Raw genomic sequence first — 21707 nt, 5'->3', positions numbered from 1 at the left:
TATGTACCTGTGCCAGGACAAAATGTGGCACAGGTACATAGAGAGTGCCTCAACGGAGAAAATCTCCCTTTCCCACTCCCCCAGGTAAAAGTTGGCATAGAATGGGGCACAAGTTGTGCCCATCGCCGCCCCCTGCACCTGGAGGTAGTGAGTTCCCTCGAAAACGAAAAAATGATTAGTCAAAAGGAACTCCAAAATGGAGGATAGGAACATGTTATGGGCCAAAAACTGAATCCCTAGTTCTCCCCAAAAAGTCTCCACAGCCTGTACACCCTTTTTGTGCGGGATGCTAGAATAGAGGGCCTCCACATCGAGGGCCACCAGTATTGTGCCGGCCGGTACCTGTAAATCATTTAAGATTTGTAAAAGATGTAAAGTGTCCCTAGTATAGGACGGTAGAGCCTGGACGTGGGGCTGCAGATGTCTATCCAGATAAATACTTATCTTTTCAGTCAGGGAGCCACAGCCAGAGATGATAGGACGTCCCGGCGGTCTCTCTAGTTTCTTATGAACTTTAGGTAAAGCATACAAGGTTGGTAGGACAGTATGGTCTGTGCCTGTGCCGTGCTCTCCTGGTGACATCAGGGAAAGCGAGGACACGGCAACGCAGGCGCAGTGGTTTTCAGACTTTAAAGTCTGAAATTCCAGAAGTGAGCCGGAGGCGGGGCCAGAGCATTGGGGAGTGGCTGCGTGGGCACAGGATGTCTGTTGAGGACCATTAGAAGCTCCAGGTAACTTCAACTCATTTTCCCTTGACCCCCCCTACAGTATCCCTTTAACAGACTTCTTCTGTTTGTTAGGATACATCCCGGAACAGCCCAATCTTGTGACCCTTATATGGAAGAGCATCTCTCATTCTTGCCTTGACCATTATCTTTTCTTGATATGGTTGATTAATCACTCCCTGCCTGCTTTATGTGCACAGTCATTCTCAACTCTTGGTAGTCCTTTGTCCACCTAGATGCTCAAAGTATTATCACGAGTATTTTATGCTGACTAATGGAGAGAAAGAATATATTGGATGCCAGATAGCCCAAGTTTTAAGACCTCAAATCCATGTTGTGACCTTAAGACAGATACAGATGGCCACACTTATTGTGCCTTCAGATTGCTTCCTATTTTATGGTTGATCACTGAACTGGCAATTTAATAATTCAACAAGCAATAATAATAATAATAATAATAATAATAATAATCAACACACACACACACACGCACACACAGTCGCGCTAGGCAGGCAGGGCAGGTATGTGCAATATGATATGTTTTGTAACAGCTACCTGATCCTCTAAAATCTCGTGCCACTGCCACTGCCTGATGTCTGGTCTGATAGTGGGCATGTAATGGGATAGTAGAGTCAGGTGCTCACAGTGATCATGGAGCTGTAAGAAGGCTGCTCACGCACCTGGATCAAGAGTTATAGCTTCTTTTGCCTGTGCTGTTGGTTTAAGTTTTACTTTTACACTAGATATGGGGGTTCTGGAAGAGAGAGGCAGCATAGCTTCCCCCTCTCCCCAAAGCCTTTATCCAAACCATGGACAAGGGGCTCATTTTCACCTCTGGTGCCCAGGAAGAGGTGGGGTTAACCCATGCATGTGGTTGTAGGTCCTGGGGGGTACATGGTGGCATTTAGTGGTTTCCTATAACATGGAGACCACCTGATGCCTGTCCCCTCCCCAGTCAAAAGAAAGAGCAGAGGATTTCAGGCCAGGGTTTCCAGGTGGTCAGTACACAATGCATAATGCTGCAATACTGTCAGTCATGATGCATTGCACATAGTGTGTAATCCACATGGTAACATGAAAATCCATAGACTGTCATGTCGCCATTGATAGTACAGCTGTTCATTTTCATGCCTTGCAATGTTACATAACTGGGAACATTGTATCACGACTTGTGCATTTTCCTGTCATGTTCTATTTTGTTTCAGCTGCTGACGTCTGCACTTTAACGCACCGTGGAAGCATGCCATGCGTCAGGAACGCTTGCACAAATTTGCATTTGTGCATGTGTTATGTGGTATGAATGAGTCCTTGCAACAAAATGATTAAGAGTTTTTAACAATCATATACCCTGTGCTAAGATAACACATTTTAAAGCATTTGTCTGATGATGATGATGATGATGTGTCTAATTATAAATTATTCTAGTGCCTGGTGTTCCTACTGAGCATGAATAAGCATAATAAATATTATAAGTGCATCAAAAGGATAAGTTAATTTCTTGAAACCACTCATTAATATAATTGAATTCAGCACAAGCCTACAAGGTACTGGTACACAAGAACGTATAAAGTAAAGCAAGCAGGAGAACCTCAGCAGTTCCAGATTATAGCATATGGTATTGCTTTGGCAAATCTCTACAGCATGGCAGATGGCTAATGACTGGCTCGTGAGGCTATTCTCTCCCAAAAGTAATTTTTTCAAAAATGATCTATATATCATTTTGATTGGAAAAAATGCAGCATTCATTTTTCTTACTAGAAAGCTTGAAATTTGGTGTGAATAAATACCAAATAAATATAAATAGTGTCAAATAATTACTTAAAGTGGACCCAAATTAAAAATACAAGATTTCAGAAATAAAATCTATTTTCTAAATTACAATAATAAATAGCAGCCTTTTTTCAGCTGCATGATGACAAATATAAAATATTTTACATTTATTGGAGGAATCCCTCCCTTCCTTTCAAATTGCCGGACAAAATCAGGCAAACTGGTGGAGTAGGTGGTGTCCAGCAATGGAGGAATTGCTAATGGCTGCCCCCAGTATAACCCTAGTTATTAAAAGAGAAGGGTGAAAAGCATGCATGAAATGTTCATAGGTTTGAAGGAGTGTTTATTTATCTTTGTATGTGTTAGAGTGCTGCAACTAACTATTTTTAATTAAAAAAAATGTTTGGTTTGGGTCCGCTTTAAAGGAATACTATTGATGTATGCATTTATTTATAGCACACATTAGGACAAGTACTAGGAGCAATTTGATTCCTCACACAGCTGTTCCTGTCGGCTGTAAAATCCTCCATCAGTTTTGGATACAAAATGTATCTAAATACTGACGGCTCCCAGAGGGATAGACCATGTCTCTGCACAGGGTAGTTGATATCAACTCCTCAGTTTATAATTTATCACCTTGCTGAAAGAATCTTGTTGATATGGTGGTAAGGGGTTAAATATTCTAGCAATGTGTGTTTATTATCTTTGCTTCTCTTGACTGATAAATATACTAATAATGCTAATTGTAAACAGTGGTCTGCCCCTCTCAACAGCTTGTAAAGTGGATGCAGCCTGGAGTGAATTATCCTCACAAGCAGGCAGCCAGGAAACCAGTCTGAGTGTAAACACAGACTAGTGTTATGGCTAGTTCTATTCCAGCAATATTACAGCTCATTTAGTTACCTGTTACCACCTCAGATCAGCCTATTTCTCCTCATGTCTCCTGCATGCTGTGAGTGACACAGTGAAATATATTTGTGAGCTGTGTGAGAAAATAATTTTTAAGCAGAAATAGAGGGAGAGAGACCTGGGTGAATAAATAAAGTGCCCCTAGCACGAGTGGTAATGTGTACACTAATATAGAGTATTAAAAAAAAGTCGTTTCAATCGATAGTATTCCTTTAAGTAACACAGAATGCGTTTTCTTCCTCAAACAAAATAGCATAAGAATGAATCTCTAAAATAACTGATATTTAACATCCTAAGAAAATTGCTGACACTAATTATTAACTAAGGTTGTATTAATTTATTAAACAAAATATATTTGCATAAGATATTAATAAGCAAGATTGTGCATGAAAGGGAAGGGAAAATGGAAATTTGAGCAATTGCTAACAGAAGTTCCCAATTGTCATAATCTAAAAGTAGGTCTTGTGGAATACTGAAGTCTTAAGGACAATCAACATTGTATTGATACAGAGGTATGTGCAAAAGGGAATCTTTATTGAAAACTTCAGGTGTAAAACAACCACATTGTAAGTTTAAAAGGGATTAGAGCTCCCACTCATAAAACCAGACAACAGCACTGTTGCAATAAGCATGCCATCTCATATACCAAGCGTTACCAGTCCTGGGCAGCAATGGAGGGACGGAGGGAGCACAAGGCGGTGTACTCTAGTTTTGCCCAACACATACGTGGACTTCATCAGGGTGGAAGCGAGTGCTTTTTAGTAATCAAGCAACACATTAATTGCATGTCAAAAATGATTAAATTATAATAAAAAGAACTTAACTAGTACATTTTAAATACATTGGTACCAATGTAATCATTATTTCACTTATTTACTGTATTTATGTATTTATTTTGGGGAGAAGCTTAGTTGTAAAACATTATTTTGATTCAAAATCCACTGCTTCAACATTATTAAAAAACATACTGTATATACATAAAATACAGTTAACAGCTAATAGAGGTTTTTTTTTTTTTTTTTAGTATATTACTAGTGAGCTGAGTACAGTTTTAATCCTACCCCTTTCTTGACAACAACATGGAAATTGAAATAAGTAATACCATTTTTTATACTGTATATACAAACTGCATAATTATTATAGCATAACTAATTGGAGTGGCAACATATGCTAATCTGTTAGAAGTCCTGTATTTTCAGAATTCATTCTCTTTGGTCCATATCCAATCAGTAAACTCACCAGCTTTTAAATTATGCAATCAGAGCATCACCTAATACAATTAAATTTAACACACCTAACCCCCCCCCCCCCTCCCCCACCCCCCAGCAGTAAAGAGCTCGCTTGGCTGATATTATCGCTCAGCGAGTTCTTAATACCCTATCCTATTACATTTTTCATGCTGTCTGGGAATGATGCTTTCCATCAGACATGAGCGTCAGCTTAGACCTGCAAAAAGCAGGACTAAAGCAGCTGGTGCATGTGTTGTGCCGCTGCATCTGGGCCATAGCTCACCTTTAGGCTGTCCGCACCCCACTAAAGTACCCCTGTAGCTGAGGCAGGCAACTCCGGCTAATTTACCAGCATTCTTGCTAAACATCTGCACAGTTCTGTTGTTGTAATTCTCGCAGTGCCCCGGCAATTCATCTTTCAAGATCGTGCCGGAGCTCTTTATTGGTTCACTGTCTGGTGGCCACAGCAGCGGAAGATGGGGGTGGATGTTTGGTGGGCACGCGCATCTCTGGGAAGCAAGGCAGCAGTGCCGTGGTGCTAAAGGACAGCACCACAGAGCAAAACCTCACGTCCAATCACCCAGGAATGATCAGCCATCACATGAGTGAAACCGACAATGGGATTTGCCGATAATCCTTGTGCAATGGTAAGGTGATAAGTAGTTTGCATCTGCAAGCTACATCTCACCTAAAATAGGATATGGCCCTTTTTCTCTCTCTGGCCCGTATGCTAATAACTTTTTTCCTGAGTTATCGTCTAGGTGATAATTTTCATATTTTTTTTAAAATACAATTTAAGCATTTTAAAATTGAAACCGTATCTAAACGTTGAAAAAGTACTGTCAAAATTTATTTGAACCATTTTCTTGCGTGGAGATTTAAAAAAGTATTTTATGACAACTTGACAAGGTATGAAAATATCACCTAGGAGAAAACTCAGGAGAAATAGTAAATTGCATATGACCTCTATCTCAGTATATTTAGTTCACCAAGCAGCTTTAAAGCCACCATTTACCAAAAGCCTTTAATAGCTGCTAATTACAGAACCATAAAGACAAGACAAATAACATTTATATTGCACTTTTCTCCTGGCGGACTCAAAGCGCCAGAGCAGCAGCCACTAGGGCGCGCTCTATAGGCAGTAGCAGTGTTATGGAGACTTGCCAAAGGTCTCTTACTGAATATGTGCTGGCTTACTGAACAGGCAGAGCCAAGATTCGAACCCTGGTCTCCTGTGACAGAGTCAGAGGCAGAGCCCTTAACCATTACACCAGCTGCAGTTTACTCAAGCAGCTGTAAAGCTGCTAATTAGAACCACTGTAAAGATGTAATTTAACCAAGAACTTTTTGTACAGTTATAAGGGGAGGGAGACACCGAGAGCCCGCTATGGTGCAGTATGTAATGGTAGTTGGGTGTAAATGTATGAAAATGGAGTGATACTCACAAGTCTGGGTTACCTTCCAGGTAACCACTGTATAGGCAGGTAGGGAGAACAAGCCTGTCCCCACTCAGGACTAAGAAGTCGCTCTCTGTAGACAGGAAAAAAGGGGCCAATTCCCCTCCACCAGGGGTGGACACGTATTGTAGACAATATTACAGAGGCGCCAGAAGTATAAAAAGGAATAAAACGTTTAAAAGAATGGGAGGCAGTTGGTGGACTTACCTCCCCGATGCAGACACAAGGAAATATCGGACTTTTTACCGAAAAAGGTTTTTAATAAATAACATACTCCAATAAAATTGCAAAGCGTTTCGCGGGCTAAACCCACTTCATCAGGCTATAGGTAGGAGCAATATAACACTGTGGGACAGAAGAAACAAAAAGCCACTAAGTATACTGTACAACAAGTTTGAACTCTAGTCTTTTTTTGGTTTATGTGTATGTACAAAACTTAATACAAGATATATTTTTACCAAACATTCAATTTCTTAAAAATGCACATTAATAGCGTTCTCTGTATATATATATATATATATACTTTGAGTAAGGTTGTGTCCAGAGAAGGATGTAGTAGTGAAAAACTGAAAAGGTTGTGGCATGGAAAAGGATTTTGTGAGTGGTAAAGGCTGATGGTCGGCAAAGCACTGGCATAAGTAAGCAGGAAAATGTGTAATGAAGAAACAAAGGGAGAGTCATTGACATAATAAGATGCTGAATTACTAACCTTGTGAACAGTTTCAGTCAGCTTAGGGCCTCTGTACCTGGCCGCTGCACTGCTGTTCAAGATATAGTCTGGCTAATAGATTGATTAATTCCAATCAGCCAAACAGGGCTCTCCTCTAGCGAGCGTCATATTACAGCGCCCGTTTGGTTTGGTGGGGAAGAAAGCGTCGCGTCTTGTGACGCTGTACGCATGCGTCGTGGGACTCTCCGTATAGATAGTGTTTGTTAAGGCGGATCCGCCTTACTCCGGATTGCGCATGCGCCAGGGGGGCGGAAGTATTGGGGCCGCCATGTTTGTTTAGGGAAAAAGGGCAAACTCAGCGCTGTTATTTTATCATGAATAAACGTGGTAGGAGAGAAATCGAAGTGGCGCTTAGGGTTAAATGGTGTCAAGGAGGGATAGTGAAATGAGGGGGAAGAGAGTAAAACAAAAAAGGGGGTTGTAGAAGTTACTTACAGTTGCAAATTGGTATATTATCAGTGTGATACCGCGTTGTCATGGTGACAAGGACGCTAATCACTTGTATGTTTGCACTTAAGGTAGAATTTTGTGGATATGCCTAGAGGTCAGTCAACAGGGTAAAAATTACATAAACAACATATAGTTATTACATAATAAGCCTCCTTATAGGGGACAGTGATCATTGAATATATATACTTCACTGACATATTACCGTTTATAAAACATGATTTTCTACCTGAAATCCATATGAAATAGTGCTTTACAACCGTAAAGTTAAAATTACGAGGTTTAACGGATTAAGGGGTAGGGGACGGGAAAGGTATATATGGATGATGGGGAAAGACAGGGGAAGACAATCGGGAGAGGGGCACGGGAGAGGGGAGGGGGAGGGAAAGGAGAAAAAGGGGGGGGGGGATGGTTCAGAGAGATGAGATAAAACATACATTTCTTCAGGAGAAAAACGTATCCGTAAATACACGTGCAATTTTATAAAACATTACGAAATAAAAATTATATAAAATATTGTATAAAAAATTAATATTCAAAAACAGGGATAAAAGAGAGGACCAATAAAATAGATATAATATGTGGATTTTTTGTTGATTAGTAGATTTTTTCCAGCTGTTCATTTAAACCAGCTGGAGTCAGGGTTTTCAAAATTTGGATCCAATACATCTCCCGCTTCTTTAATTGTTCAAACGTATCATGACATGCATTGGAAATTTGTTCTATTAGAGTGATGGTGAATAGCGCAGGATTACTATGGTGATGTGAGGTGAAGTGACGTGACACACTGTGTAATGGATAATTTTTTATGATATTTCTTTTGTGCTGTCCGACCCTTTCTCGCACCAGTTGTGTGGTGCGGCCTACATATTGTAGTCCGCATGGGCAGGATATGACGTAGATTACATTTCTGGATATACAGCTAATGTGGCTATTGATGAGGTATGTTGTATTAGTGACATTTGATTTATAATTGTCCGTGGTATGAATGAATTGGCAAGCTAGGCACTTTTTGCTCATGCAGGGGGAGGATCCTGGTTGTTTGTGGGTTTCATGTCTCGGTTCCAATGTGGTAGTAGTATTGACCCTGCTAGGGGCTAGTATGCTTTTGAGATTGGGGGCTCTTCTGAAAGTTACAGAAAGGGTTTTTGGTAGTAGGGGCAGTAAAAAAGGGTCTTGAAGTAGGATTTCCCACCTGCTATTAAGGATTTGTCGAATTTGGCTATGTTGTGAACTGAATTTCGTAATGAATCTGGGGGGGAGGTCTTGAGGTGCTGTAGTGCTTGTTATGAGTTTGGAAACTGAATGCATAGCTTTGTATCTAGCATTCTTTATCAATTTTTGAGGGTATTTCCTAGTTGTGAATTTATCTGTGAGTGTCTGTGACTGTATTTTATAGACATCTGGATCTGTGCAATTATTATGTATCCTTTTATACTGGCTGTAGGGTGTGTTTTTTATCCATGGTTTGTGGTGAAAACTATCAAAGTGGATATAGTTGTTAGCATCGACCGGTTTGAAAAAGGTTTTTGTTTTAATTAGATTGTTTTCAATGTATATGGTCAGATCAAGGTAATCTATGGAACTTGGGTGTTGGTTGTAGGTAAACTGAAGACCGGCACTATTGGAATTGAGAAACTGTATGAAGTTAGGGATAGATGACGGATCTCCTTTCCATATGAGGAACAGATCATCTATATATCGTTTATATAGTATTATATTGTGGGAAAAGGGGGAGTCGGAATTGATTTTTGCTTGTTCAATATAACCCACCGCTAGGTTTGCATAGGACGGTGCAAATGAGCTACCCATCGCCGTTCCGCTAGTTTGTTGGTATACTGTGTCATTAAATGTAAAGATGTTATGATTGAGGATGAATTCAGCGCATTGTTGAATGAAGTGTTGTTGATTTGGCGGCATTTCTGGGTGGGAGCAGAGAAAGTGTTCAAGAGCTGTGAGTCCGAATGTGTGAGGAATGTTTGTGTATAGAGAAGTGATGTCACAAGTGAGCCAGCAAAAGTCGTGTTGCCAGACGATGTTTTGTAGTAACTTTATAAGATGTTGTGAGTCTTTGAGGTATGATGGGAGGGCTTGAACTAGAGGCTGTAGATGGAAGTCAACAAAACGGGACAGGTTGCTGGTGATGGAATCGATACCAGAAATGATGGGTCTACCAGGTGGTTTATTGAGACTTTTGTGTATTTTCGGCAGATAGTAAAAGAAGGGGGTCTTGGGATGGGAGTTTATAATAAAGTTTCTTTCGTTTTTGGATAGAATATTGTTCAAAAAAGCTATATTAATAAAGACTTTGAGTGTTGAATTATATTGTATGGTTGGATCATCCGTGAGTTTTTTATAGTGTCTTTTATCCCCTAGGAGTCTGTCAGCTTCTTCCATGTAGTCTATTTTATTAAGGACGACTATTCCCCCGCCCTTATCCGCTGACTTGATTACGATCTCTTGGTTCTTTTTGAGAGTGTTGAGGGCTGTTTTTTCTGATTTTGTTAAGTTGGAATTGGGAGGGAAGTGGGGCTGTTGGATTTTCTGTAGATCTTCTAATACTAGTGCATAAAAAGTTTCAATAAAGTTACCTTTGGAAGCTACGGGGTAAAACCGGGATCTCCCTTTCAAATGTGACGTAATGTATTTTTCGGTGGCTATCAGGTCTGGTTGTAAAATGACTGTGGGTTGGTTATCGTCCATTGTGGTGATTAGTGAAGAACGGGGTTCAGTTTGTAACATTTTAGCGTTTCTTTTCATTGCGAAATGGCGTTTTAGTGTAAGTTTACGGACATATGTATTCAGATCTGTGAAAAGTTCATATAGGTTAGATGAGGAGGTAGGACAAAAAGAGAGGCCTTTCTCCAATAGAGTAATTTCATGTTTATTTAGAATATATTGAGATAGTTTGAAAATGCATTTTTTGGAATGTGGTGGGTCTATTACGGTTGGGGTGGGGAGATGGTGGTCCTGTTGCGTTTTTCTTTTACCTCGTCCTCTGCTTCCTCTCTTTCTATTTCTGACAGGGGCCTCTTTGATTGTTTCTTGGGCGGTAGCAATGCATGGTGGCTTTGTGGACTGGGCAATGTTGTGGTCAGAATGTTCTGGGAGAGGCTGGATGGAAGTTCTAAAAAAGATATTGTTAGTGTGTCGTTGGGTTTTTCGTTTTGGGTTGAGGGTATGTTGGATTCCCCCTGTGTGGTTTTGAAGAATTTGTTAATTAAGGTTTGTTGGGTTTTGAAGATGACTGGGGGCGAGGGAGAGGAAAAGGCTGTGGTGGAACAGGAATGAGAATTTGGATGTATGGAGAAATCCGGTGTGTGGGGTTCAGAGTCACATACACTAATCTGTGAGGCTCTGAGTAGAGTTGGGGTTTCATTTTTCTCATCGACCGTGTTGGTGGTGAGAGATTTATCTGGGATGGTAGTAATGACATCTGGTTTGTCATTAGTATTAAAGGGAGTTGGTGTGCTGGTGATCAAGGTTCCAGTATTAGGTTTGCCATTGTAACTGTTTTTTTTGGGCGTAGTCTTATTCACCAGGGTTGCGTGGTCTTTGGTCTGTGGTCTCGGTGGTTTAGGTGTCAAAGTAGGGCCGGACAGCACTACCGCCGTCTCGGAATTTTGTGGAGTGAACGGCAAGATGGGATTGGTTGGTGCCTCCTTGGGGGTGGTGCTGACGGTTTCTTGAGTGTCCATGTTTTCTATTGTGGGTGTGCATTCTCTCTGTGAGGGAGTGTCGGGTGTGTGGTCCGTTTTTTTGTCATTTATCAGGGGGTGCAATGGTGGTGGCGGGAAGGGGGGATATCTATAAGTGAAGGGTGGTGGAAATTTTAGGCTCATCAGAGGTGGGTTATATTGAACAAGCAAAAATCAATTCCGACTCCCCCTTTTCCCACAATATAATACTATATAAACGATATATAGATGATCTGTTCCTCATATGGAAAGGAGATCCGTCATCTATCCCTAACTTCATACAGTTTCTCAATTCCAATAGTGCCGGTCTCCAGTTTACCTACAACCAACACCCAAGTTCCATAGATTACCTTGATCTGACCATATACATTGAAAACAATCTAATTAAAACAAAAACCTTTTTCAAACCGGTCGATGCTAACAACTATATCCACTTTGATAGTTTTCACCACAAACCATGGATAAAAAACACACCCTACAGCCAGTATAAAAGGATACATAATAATTGCACAGATCCAGATGTCTATAAAATACAGTCACAGACACTCACAGATAAATTCACAACTAGGAAATACCCTCAAAAATTGATAAAGAATGCTAGATACAAAGCTATGCATTCAGTTTCCAAACTCATAACAAGCACTACAGCACCTCAAGACCTCCCCCCCAGATTCATTACGAAATTCAGTTCACAACATAGCCAAATTCGACAAATCCTTAATAGCAGGTGGGAAATCCTACTTCAAGACCCTTTTTTACTGCCCCTACTACCAAAAACCCCTTCTGTAACTTTCAGAAGAGCCCCCAATCTCAAAAGCATACTAGCCCCTAGCAGGGTCAATACTACTACCACATTGGAACCGAGACATGAAACCCACAAACAACCAGGATCCTCCCCCTGCATGAGCAAAAAGTGCCTAGCTTGCCAATTCATTCATACCACGGACAATTATAAATCAAATGTCACTAATACAACATACCTCATCAATAGCCACATTAGCTGTATATCCAGAAATGTAATCTACGTCATATCCTGCCCATGCGGACTACAATATGTAGGCCGCACCACACAACTGGTGCGAGAAAGGGTCGGACAGCACAAAAGAAATATCATAAAAAATTATCCATTACACAGTGTGTCACGTCACTTCACCTCACATCACCATAGTAATCCTGCGCTATTCACCATCACTCTAATAGAACAAATTTCCAATGCATGTCATGATACGTTTGAACAATTAAAGAAGCGGGAGATGTATTGGATCCAAATTTTGAAAACCCTGACTCCAGCTGGTTTAAATGAACAGCTGGAAAAAATCTACTAATCAACAAAAAATCCACATAGTATATCTATTTTATTGGTCCTCTCTTTTATCCCTGTTTTTGAATATTAATTTTTTATACAATATTTTATATAATTTTTATTTCGTAATGTTTTATAAAATTGCACGTGTATTTACGGATACGTTTTTCTCCTGAAGAAATGTATGTTTTATCTCATCTCTCTGAACCATCCCCCCCCCCCCCTTTTTCTCCTTTCCCTCCCCCTCCCCTCTCCCGTGCCCCTCTCCCGATTGTCTTCCCCTGTCTTTCCCCATCATCCATATATACCTTTCCCGTCCCCTACCCCTTAATCCGTTAAACATCGTAATTTTAACTTTACGGTTGTAAAGCACTATTTCATATGGATTTCAGGTAGAAAATCATGTTTTATAAACGGTAATATGTCAGTGAAGTATATATATTCAATGATCACTGTCCCCTATAAGGAGGCTTATTATGTAATAACTATATGTTGTTTATGTAATTTTTACCCTGTTGACTGACCTCTAGGCATATCCACAAAATTCTACCTTAAGTGCAAACATACAAGTGATTAGCGTCCTTGTCACCATGACAACGCGGTTTCACACTGATAATATACCAATTTGCAACTGTAAGTAACTTCTACAACCCCCTTTTTTGTTTTACTCTCTTCCCCCTCATTTCACTATCCCTCCTTGACACCATTTAACCCTAAGCGCCACTTCGATTTCTCTCCTACCACGTTTATTCATGATATAATAACAGCGCTGACTTTGCCCTTTTTCCCTAAACAAACATGGCGGCCCCAATACTTCCGCCCCCCTGGCGCATGCGCAATCCGGAGTTACGCGGATCCGCCTTAACAAACACTATCTATACGGAGAGTCCCACGACGCATGCGTACAGCGTCACAAGACACGACGCTTTCTTCCCCACCAAACCAAACGGGCGCTGTAATATGACGCTCGCTGGAGGAGAGCCCTGTTTGGCTGATTGGAATTAATCAATCTATTAGCCAGACTATATCTTGAACAGCAGTGCAGCGGCCAGGTACAGAGGCCCTAAGCTGACTGAAACTGTTCACAAGGTTAGTAATTCAGCATCTTATTATGTCAATGACTCTCTCTTTGTTTCTTCATTACACATTTTCCTGCTTACTTATGCCAGTGCTTTGCCGACCATCAGCCTTTACCACTCACAAAATCCTTTTCCATGCCACAACCTTTTCAGTTTTTCACTACTACATCCTTCTCTGGACACAACCTTACTCAAAGTATATATATATATACAGAGAACGCTATTAATGTGCATTTTTAAGAAATTGAATGTTTGGTAAAAATTTATCTTGTATTAAGTTTTGTACATACACATAAACCAAAAAAAGACTAGAGTTCAAACTTGTTGTACAGTATACTTAGTGGCTTTTTGTTTCTTCTGTCCCACAGTGTTATATTGCTCCTACCTATAGCCTGATGAAGTGGGTTTAGCCCGCGAAACGCGTTGCAATTTTATTGGAGTATGTTATTTATTAAAAACCTTTTTCGGTAAAAAGTCCGATATTTCCTTGTGTCTGCATCGGGGAGGTAAGTCCACCAACTGCCTCCCATTCTTTTAAACGTTTTATTCCTTTTTATACTTCTGGCGCCTCTGTAATATTGTCTACTCTTTTTGTACAGTTACTGCCATTTATAAGGAAATCTGCATTGCCGCGAATGTGGTGCCTTTTTTATTGAGCAATATTTTTCAATGTCTTGTCATCCCCATAATTAAAAAAATTGGCCTCTCACGCTTGCCTTTTCTCAGCCACCATTGGAAACTTACTTAGCCACATGGATGCAGTGCCACTTCAAAGTGCTATGTTTGACTTATCCACCTAACTTTTATACATTTGTCTCACAAAAATTATGTGATTTTCCTACTTTTCAAGCATGCATTCTACCGCAGTTATGCGTGTGATAAGCGGGTTTTGATTTCTGATGGAAAGAAGAAGAAAACCTGTGTGAAGTATATTAAATAGGAGATTGCACAAAAATGTGCATGGCACCACATTTGCAATGCAGTTTTGTTGCATTCTCATTGATTTAATCCAATCAGAAATGCAGGAACAATGCTATAGGCACTATGTTTGCAATTGAGATAAAATCAAATTGCATGACTATGTACAGACCACCAACATTACTGTTTTAATCATAGTGCCCCTTAAATTGGCAAAACATAAGCACTTTGATTATTTAAACAAATCACATGCAGTGTAAAAGTTGGTTCATAGTGTTGCTGTTTGGACTTAAAGAGGAGCTGTCAGTCATACTATCTCAGAGAAAAATTGTAATTTCCTCCCTTACTCTTCTCTGCCTGATTGTGTATGCATTGCCTGCCCTCCTCCCAGTCTTCAGGCACTTACACCCAGCTCTGCAATAGAAAGTGCATTGTCTCAGAATGAGAAATATTGGCCAATCAGAGAAGAACAGAGGTGTGGCAGGGGGAAACAGGGGGCAAAGAGGCTCTAGACAATCAGGCTGAATTAGTTAAGTCTGAGAGGAAAGTAAAGAAGCCAAAAATGACATCCCAGCATACCCTGCAACTTCCTTTGCACGGCAATGTACCAAATTAGAGTCAGGTAAACTGGGGAATGATCATTTATCAACAAGAAAAGTAATATTAATTTTTAACTTTTGGATTGCCTGGTTAGCATGCTTATTACTTGTTTACCAGATAAAAATAAATATTTTTTATTTAATGTCCGACAGTTACACTTTAAGCTAAATATTAGTATTTTGACTATATTCACAGAATGATGAAAAGCAGGCCATATTTGTGAACTTGATGGACCAGAAGATAATATCCAAGGCCACCAATAAGCTTCTAGAGAGGACCAGAACAAACTCTCCACCATCTGGAAGATGGTAGGCATCCTAATGGATCCCTGTGCCACTTCATATTCAACTCTAGCCGGCATTTACATAAAATAGCCCATATTGTGATCAGTAATTTTAGCCTTTAGAAGTTGAGAAAATGATAAAGTGATTCAAGACCCTCATGTCTCTCTATTAACAATTGTTGGTCAAGGTTAGTACAGATCATTTACACATGAAAGTACCCTAACTACCTACTTCTGAGGCATCCAGAATTGTAGGGTCCCTCTACATACTTTGAATAAGGCTTTCCATATACATAATGTAGAAGGGTGGGAGGGGGACCCTGCCTAACACCATTAAAATGTAAAATCTCTGTAAGTATTGATTATTAATTGAAATCTAGCAAAAGAGAGACTTGGATTAAAATTCTTTAAAATGTTTGTAAGTAGAGGCCTGACTATATTATTAAAAGCATTTTCTACATCCAGAGATACCAAAATGGCTCCTTTATTTAGCATATCAGAATTATTAATGGATTTTGCGTGCTGCTCTCCAAGTCAGTTATCTAAACAAGTCTGAAATTGACATGCTATAATCTTCGAGTCGATGTTTACATCTGTATTGATTAGTTTAATAGGCCTATAGCTAGCACAGTTGGTTTGGTCTTTGCCATCTTTTGGCATTCAGGTAATTACTGTTTTATTCATGCCTGCTGAAAAACTTCCAACTTGTTTTTTCTCTCTCACCAGTTTGCAAAAATATGGAGCCAGTTCTTTAACAAAACACTAGAATAATTCTGCAGCATAGCCGTCTGGTCCTGGACATTTCCCAAAATCCAATTCCCTCGCATTTTGCAAGGATTCTCCCCATAATATCTTTATCTAATTACTTTTAAATACTAGATTACATTAAGCTAAAACTGTATTATCTTTTCTACTCTGTTTATTTTGTAATTGGCATAGTAATAATTTGTAACAATCAACAACATATTTTGGTATTAGCCGTGGAGTTTCATTAACTGTTCCTCCATTGCAGTATAAAATGATTTGCCTTTGCTTTTGCAGGGATCTTGCCAGTGCTTTTCCTGTCTTATTACTGCCAATTATTCACTGATTATTAGCTACCTTAATCTCCTGCCTACACTCAATATTTAATAGTGTGTTAAGATGTACTTTAACCTTGCTTAAATCCCATAATGCTTTCCGAGTAGGATTTTGTTTATGTTTCTGCTCCAGTTCTTGTAAACTATCAATTAATTCATTAATTATCTCTTTATTCTGCTTTTTCTGCCTTATTTTTGTTGCAATAATGTCACTTCAGATTTCTTAGATTTTTTTTTTTAAATCCTTTATTTCTTTAATTACAGTGATACGTCTGATTTTCAAATGACTAAAACCTATAGCAACTGCACTTTAAAAGCATAAAATTAAATTATTCTAGTCCAGAATAGTTATATATATATATAACTTATATATATATTATATATTATATTTTATTTATTATATTTTACTCTTGTCAGTGTTTCTGTATTTGAAGGCAGAGTTTATCCCATACAGTTAAAACACCAAAGCAAAAGTTTGTCCCAGTATAAATAGCTGCATTTAATGACACGTTTTGTCCCATATGATAATACTAGGGGGTCAGTTATTTGCTTTGAAAGCGGACATAGAAGATCAAAGACATTTTTGAAAAATAATTCTAAGTAAATGAAGCCCGGGCCCACATAGTCTAAATTGCTTTTCTCTCATAGGACTTAACGCGTTTGTCATGTCTGTGACTAATAATTACTGGGGCTGTGAATTATGTTACAGGAAAGCTTCCGATCTAGATACCTCAAGGAATAAAGCTGACTTGATTTTGGTAGGGAGTTCAAAATGGTGGGGGAGCATATCAGAAGGCTTTGGTTCCAAAGGTTTTGTGGTGGATTCTAGCGATGAGCAATTTTTAATATCTTGTTGAGACAGTGGAAGGCATGGTGCAGTTCCAAAAAAAAAATCTTACTATGATCCCTTCAAGAGTGGCACACCTTTGCCAACTAATAACGGACACATTTTAAAAAACATCTTGTCTAGCTTTGCCTCATCTTTAAGCTATCCATTGTTTTCTGCTATTTTCCAATGTTAATCAATCACAGTTTTTTTTGTATTACACTTTAAATGGAGCTATTGTTTAGGGGAAAATAGAAGCTGGAATATGATTACCAACATAAAGTCATTTTAATATTCTTCAGAACACAAATATGCATAGTCATTCATGATGTATAACACAATCACCTCCCCAAAAGTAGTCAAAAGAAAAAAGACAATATCAGAGATAAATTGATATAACAACCACAAGTCATAATAAAATATAATGGCAAATAAGCACATGAATTAGCTTTTATGATCAAAGGGAAGAAACTAAGGAAAATAATGGTTGATTTTGCTGGGAACAATTTGCTAAATGAATAGTAATTTAAAAGAGCCCTACAGTTTATCAATGAAATGGTGCTGCAAATAGATTTGCTACATTTAAGTTAAAAACAGTAGAAAAATATTTCCACTCAGAAATTTAAAGTGAACCAGAGATGAAATAAACTAATGGGATAAACAATTGGATCAATTTAAGAACTCCTAAACATGACTTTTTAAGATATCACAAGGCTTTATTTTATGTATAAACATTTAAAAAACAGATTTAATATTTTATAGTCTCTGCTTAATTGCAGTATCTCAAGATTTAAAGTTCATGAACTATTGATCTTTTTATCTTTCTTTTGCAGTCAGAAGCCCAGTTATCTGCTTAGGAAAGTGTTTTATAAGTGTAATTTATTAACAGTGAGCCGACTGGGTCTGGACCAGAGAAAAACTGTCAGTTCCATAGCTGAATATTAACTCTTTCAGGCAGGGAAAAAGGAAAAGGAGCACAGCATAAGTATCTGTATGCTTGCCACTGTATATACACATGTCTATCTCATCAAGTCACATGCCATCTGAGGTACACTTTAAGATCTTTTTACTGTGCATTGACAGTGGCATTAACAGTTCAGTCTCTGAAGAATGTTTTAAACATTTGTGGGGTGAGAGAATAATGCTATCTTGGGCTATACAACGAGTTTGGAAGAGTTGGGAAGTGACTTCTAACTCAGAACATCTCTAAACTGCTAACAGGCAGCACACCATCTTCTGGATTTAATATGCATGAATGGAATAGCTAGCCATGGAAATTCACGCAGATTTGTAGATATCTGGTGGCTGCATTTATTTATTTGTTTCTTGTTAAGTCTTTAGTTCAAATTTCAAGTGTGACTCTACTTTTACTAAAGAAAAACAATACTTAAAAGATCAGTTTTATACACTAAAAATATTTTAACAAGCTGTATTACACTGATATACTGTACTTGTTTTTCCTCTGCCGCTAACCTTGCAAAGCAGTAGAATAAAGGAAGTGATTGATGCATGCAGAAAAGTAAGGCATCTTCAGCTTCATCCCACATATGTAACACTTCTCCTGTGATTAATAAATAGGTCATTACCATAAACCTAGACACCGGGGTGCCTGAGATGTTAGATTGTTAAATCCAGTGACCACCTGTGAACTAGTACAGTGTGACCTGCATTCAATACATTTTCACTCAGTCAAATAGTTTTAAAAAGAATGTTATATATTGTATCTAATTGGCTGTATGTGTTTTTCAAATAGTTTTACTTTTGAAGAGCATGGTGAGATGTTAGGACTGCTGTTGGGTCTGTACTGGTGTTCTGTGTCCTCGTCTTTGAAAAATGTTCTCAATTCTTATCCAGACAGAAAGTGGGGAAATCTCAGTTTTAATTTCAGTCTCAAGTTTCTAAATCTTTCTCACATTATTCAAAGCTAAAATTAAGCTAAGCTTTAAAATCGTAAATTAAAATAACAATTGTCATTGTTTTCATTATAATTTAATCTTCTATTGTACTTATACTTAAAGTGAACCTGAGGTGAAAATAAACTGAAGAGATACATAATTATATTTATGCTCCTACTCCTCAAAATGACATTTTTTTAGATATGTCATGGTTTTATTTTATATTTAATCATTTACAAACGAAAATGAATATGTTGTTTCCTATTAAGTGTCCAAGAGTAAGAAAAGGGTCAATAGTTTATGTATTTTATCTCTCCCTGTTCTCAGAAGTTGTAATCTGCCAGGAAGACGTTAATGGCTGTAATCTTCTTACCCATGAGATTTACTATATTCCCGACAGGATACCGACAAGACAGAAGCTGTCACTTCCATGCCTAGAAATTAACTTAGCAGCAAAATAAAGCAAGTAAAACAGCCTGGTTATTAATATGTGTTGCACTGTACATACACATATTTATCTCATCATGCTGCATGTTACCTCGGGTACACTTTAAATGTACCTAAAAATGAACTGTAACAACATGTAGTAGAATGCAGTAAATTATTTAAATTATTCAGGATATCCACTTTTACATTTAATATCATGGCTTCAGATACAGAAACATTTCCTGTAGCAACGTATTGCTGTATATTGGTATGCAGCCCCGTCCTCTCACAGAGGCTTATCCTAGGCTTTTAATTATGTGAACCAGCACCCCCCCCCCCCCCCCTCCGAGCATCCTGGGAGACCAGCTTTGTTTTTTGTACTAGCTTTAGAACTGTCAGTAAGCAAACAATCCACAGAGATCATGTGCCAGTACTAAAGATGCTGCCAATGATAAGTTTCAGAAAGTAAGTTGGGGGAGGAGAATGTTTACAATAGGAAAACCCTGACTAAGTAATTTATAAATGAATATTGTAAAAAAAAAATTGTCAGCAATGCAATACACTGCAATTAGACCAGTTTTATAATACTGTATATTACCTCCAGGTTTTACTCCAGGTTTACACTTTAATACCCAGTAATTCCTCAGCCCTTTGCACAATCTTTAGTCAATTTAAAATTTGAATGAGTCAATAGACTTGAGGCAGCCAGTATATAAGTCAGGTGAAACTGGTTAGATGCACACACCTCTGTTTCTCCCTTTGCAATGCAGTATGTTTCTTTTTTCTTGGGGGTGTTGGTGGGGGGGCGCGGATAGGTCCCCCGGCAGTAGTGTTGCACGGGGGGGGGGGTGTCTGTGTCCCCCCCCCTCGCCCCTTTTTGGTGTGTTTGCTCCCAGGATGCGCATATGCACCACAGGTAAGCAATATTCGTAAGGTTAGGGCATCTATCCTTTGGGGGGCAGCGTGGATGGTTCTCTCCGGGTGTAGGCCGCGTCTGGGGAGTATGCCGTTCATGCGTTCTCACCCCCCCCTGTGGGGGGCAGTTGCGGCGCTCCCGGGCAGTGGATGCTTTGTGGGGGCGTTTGCACTGCCCTTCATTTCCTGGGGGTACAAGGAGGCCTACACGAGGCGCCCCTGTTGAGATGCAAGTATTTGCGTGGGCCAACTCCTGCAGGAATGTCAGGGAGTTAGCCTTAGATCCTGCACTACTGGTAGGCGATTGCAGTTTGCAACGCTCTGCCATTTTAATTAGACGAGAGTCAGTTAAATTTCAAATTTGAATGAGTCAATAGACTTGAGGCAGCCAGTATATAAGTCAGGTGATACTGGTTAGATGCACACACCTCTGTTTCTCCCTTTGCAATACAATCTTTAGTCAGTCACCTCATGCACAACAGACTCCAATTAAATGGTGTAAGGCACTAATTGACTCTGACAATGACACAATGGCAAAACCAAGGTCGAATTGGAGAGCGGGCAAGTAGACACTATCTTGTAGAGACTTTTATTGTATGCGGTTTTATGCACATGGTTCCCGTTTGCAAGGAACCACAATGTCAGTGTTTATATTGGGACTTTTTATTGTGGGCACTAAACTAAACACTATTAGGACCTGACGCCATTTCATTGCGTGTGATGGCAGACACCTGTGAATCTGTTGAGCGCAAGAAGACTACAGGTGACAAAAGATGGAATTACTGGATAATGCTTTTTCTACTTTTTAAGTTTGGAACCTCTAGCAGCTAGCTTTCAGCAAAAAGTGTGTGCAAAAGAGTGCCTGTATTTTCTACTCTTAAGACTATTATACTGTAATCTAGCTCCAATGTCTGCTGCTCTGTGCCTTAAAATGTGCTTCTAAAATATTCCCACTGGTTCTTAAATGTTTACTCGTGTCTCTATGCAATCATCATGTTTCCTATGCAAACTTAGCAGCATTTTAGCACACCCTAAAGTTAGAGAAGCAGGGCTGGTGATGAGTCATGTTGTAATGGGAACAATGGGAATGACATATTACACTTAAGTACTGTATAAGTAAAGTAACACTTCAAGGGACCTAATTAGATTTTTATAAATAGGCTCCTTAGTGCAATTGCCAAAAGGGAGTTGGAGTGTATGCAGATGTCAACATTAATAATTAAAATGCTAGAAATATACATAGAAATGTAAATTTGTCTGATAGAGGCAATTTGCATTTTTGCAACCGACTCTCAGGAGAATGTTTGATGCACAAGTTTTGTAAAATTGCAATCAGGTTAAAATTATTCATTAAGGAAATTATCATGGTGTTAGCTACAGTTAATAGAATTCACATTGATTTTACTGGCATGGAAGCC

The 21707-nt window shown here is 39.0% G+C and overlaps 1 long non-coding RNA gene across 2 annotated transcripts in view; it reads left to right on the top strand.

Annotated features, from left to right (window-relative positions):
• LOC137544185 (uncharacterized) overlaps positions 1-21707 on the top strand; it is a 56781-nt gene that overhangs the window by 3182 nt on the left and 31892 nt on the right. Inside the window, exons 2-3 of one of the 2 annotated variants that reach the window (XR_011025768.1) lie at positions 15061-15173; positions 19276-19423. This is a non-coding gene — a long non-coding RNA (uncharacterized lncRNA). Of the gene's footprint in view, positions 1-15060; positions 15174-19275; positions 19424-21707 lie in introns of those variants that run through there. The other variant, XR_011025769.1, reaches the window with a different exon arrangement.

This window comes from Hyperolius riggenbachi, chromosome 2, assembly GCF_040937935.1.
Source record: "Hyperolius riggenbachi isolate aHypRig1 chromosome 2, aHypRig1.pri, whole genome shotgun sequence".
NCBI lineage: Eukaryota > Metazoa > Chordata > Amphibia > Anura > Hyperoliidae > Hyperolius > Hyperolius riggenbachi.
Note: the sequence above shows the minus strand (reverse complement) of the source record. Positions and strands in the feature narration are given on the sequence as shown.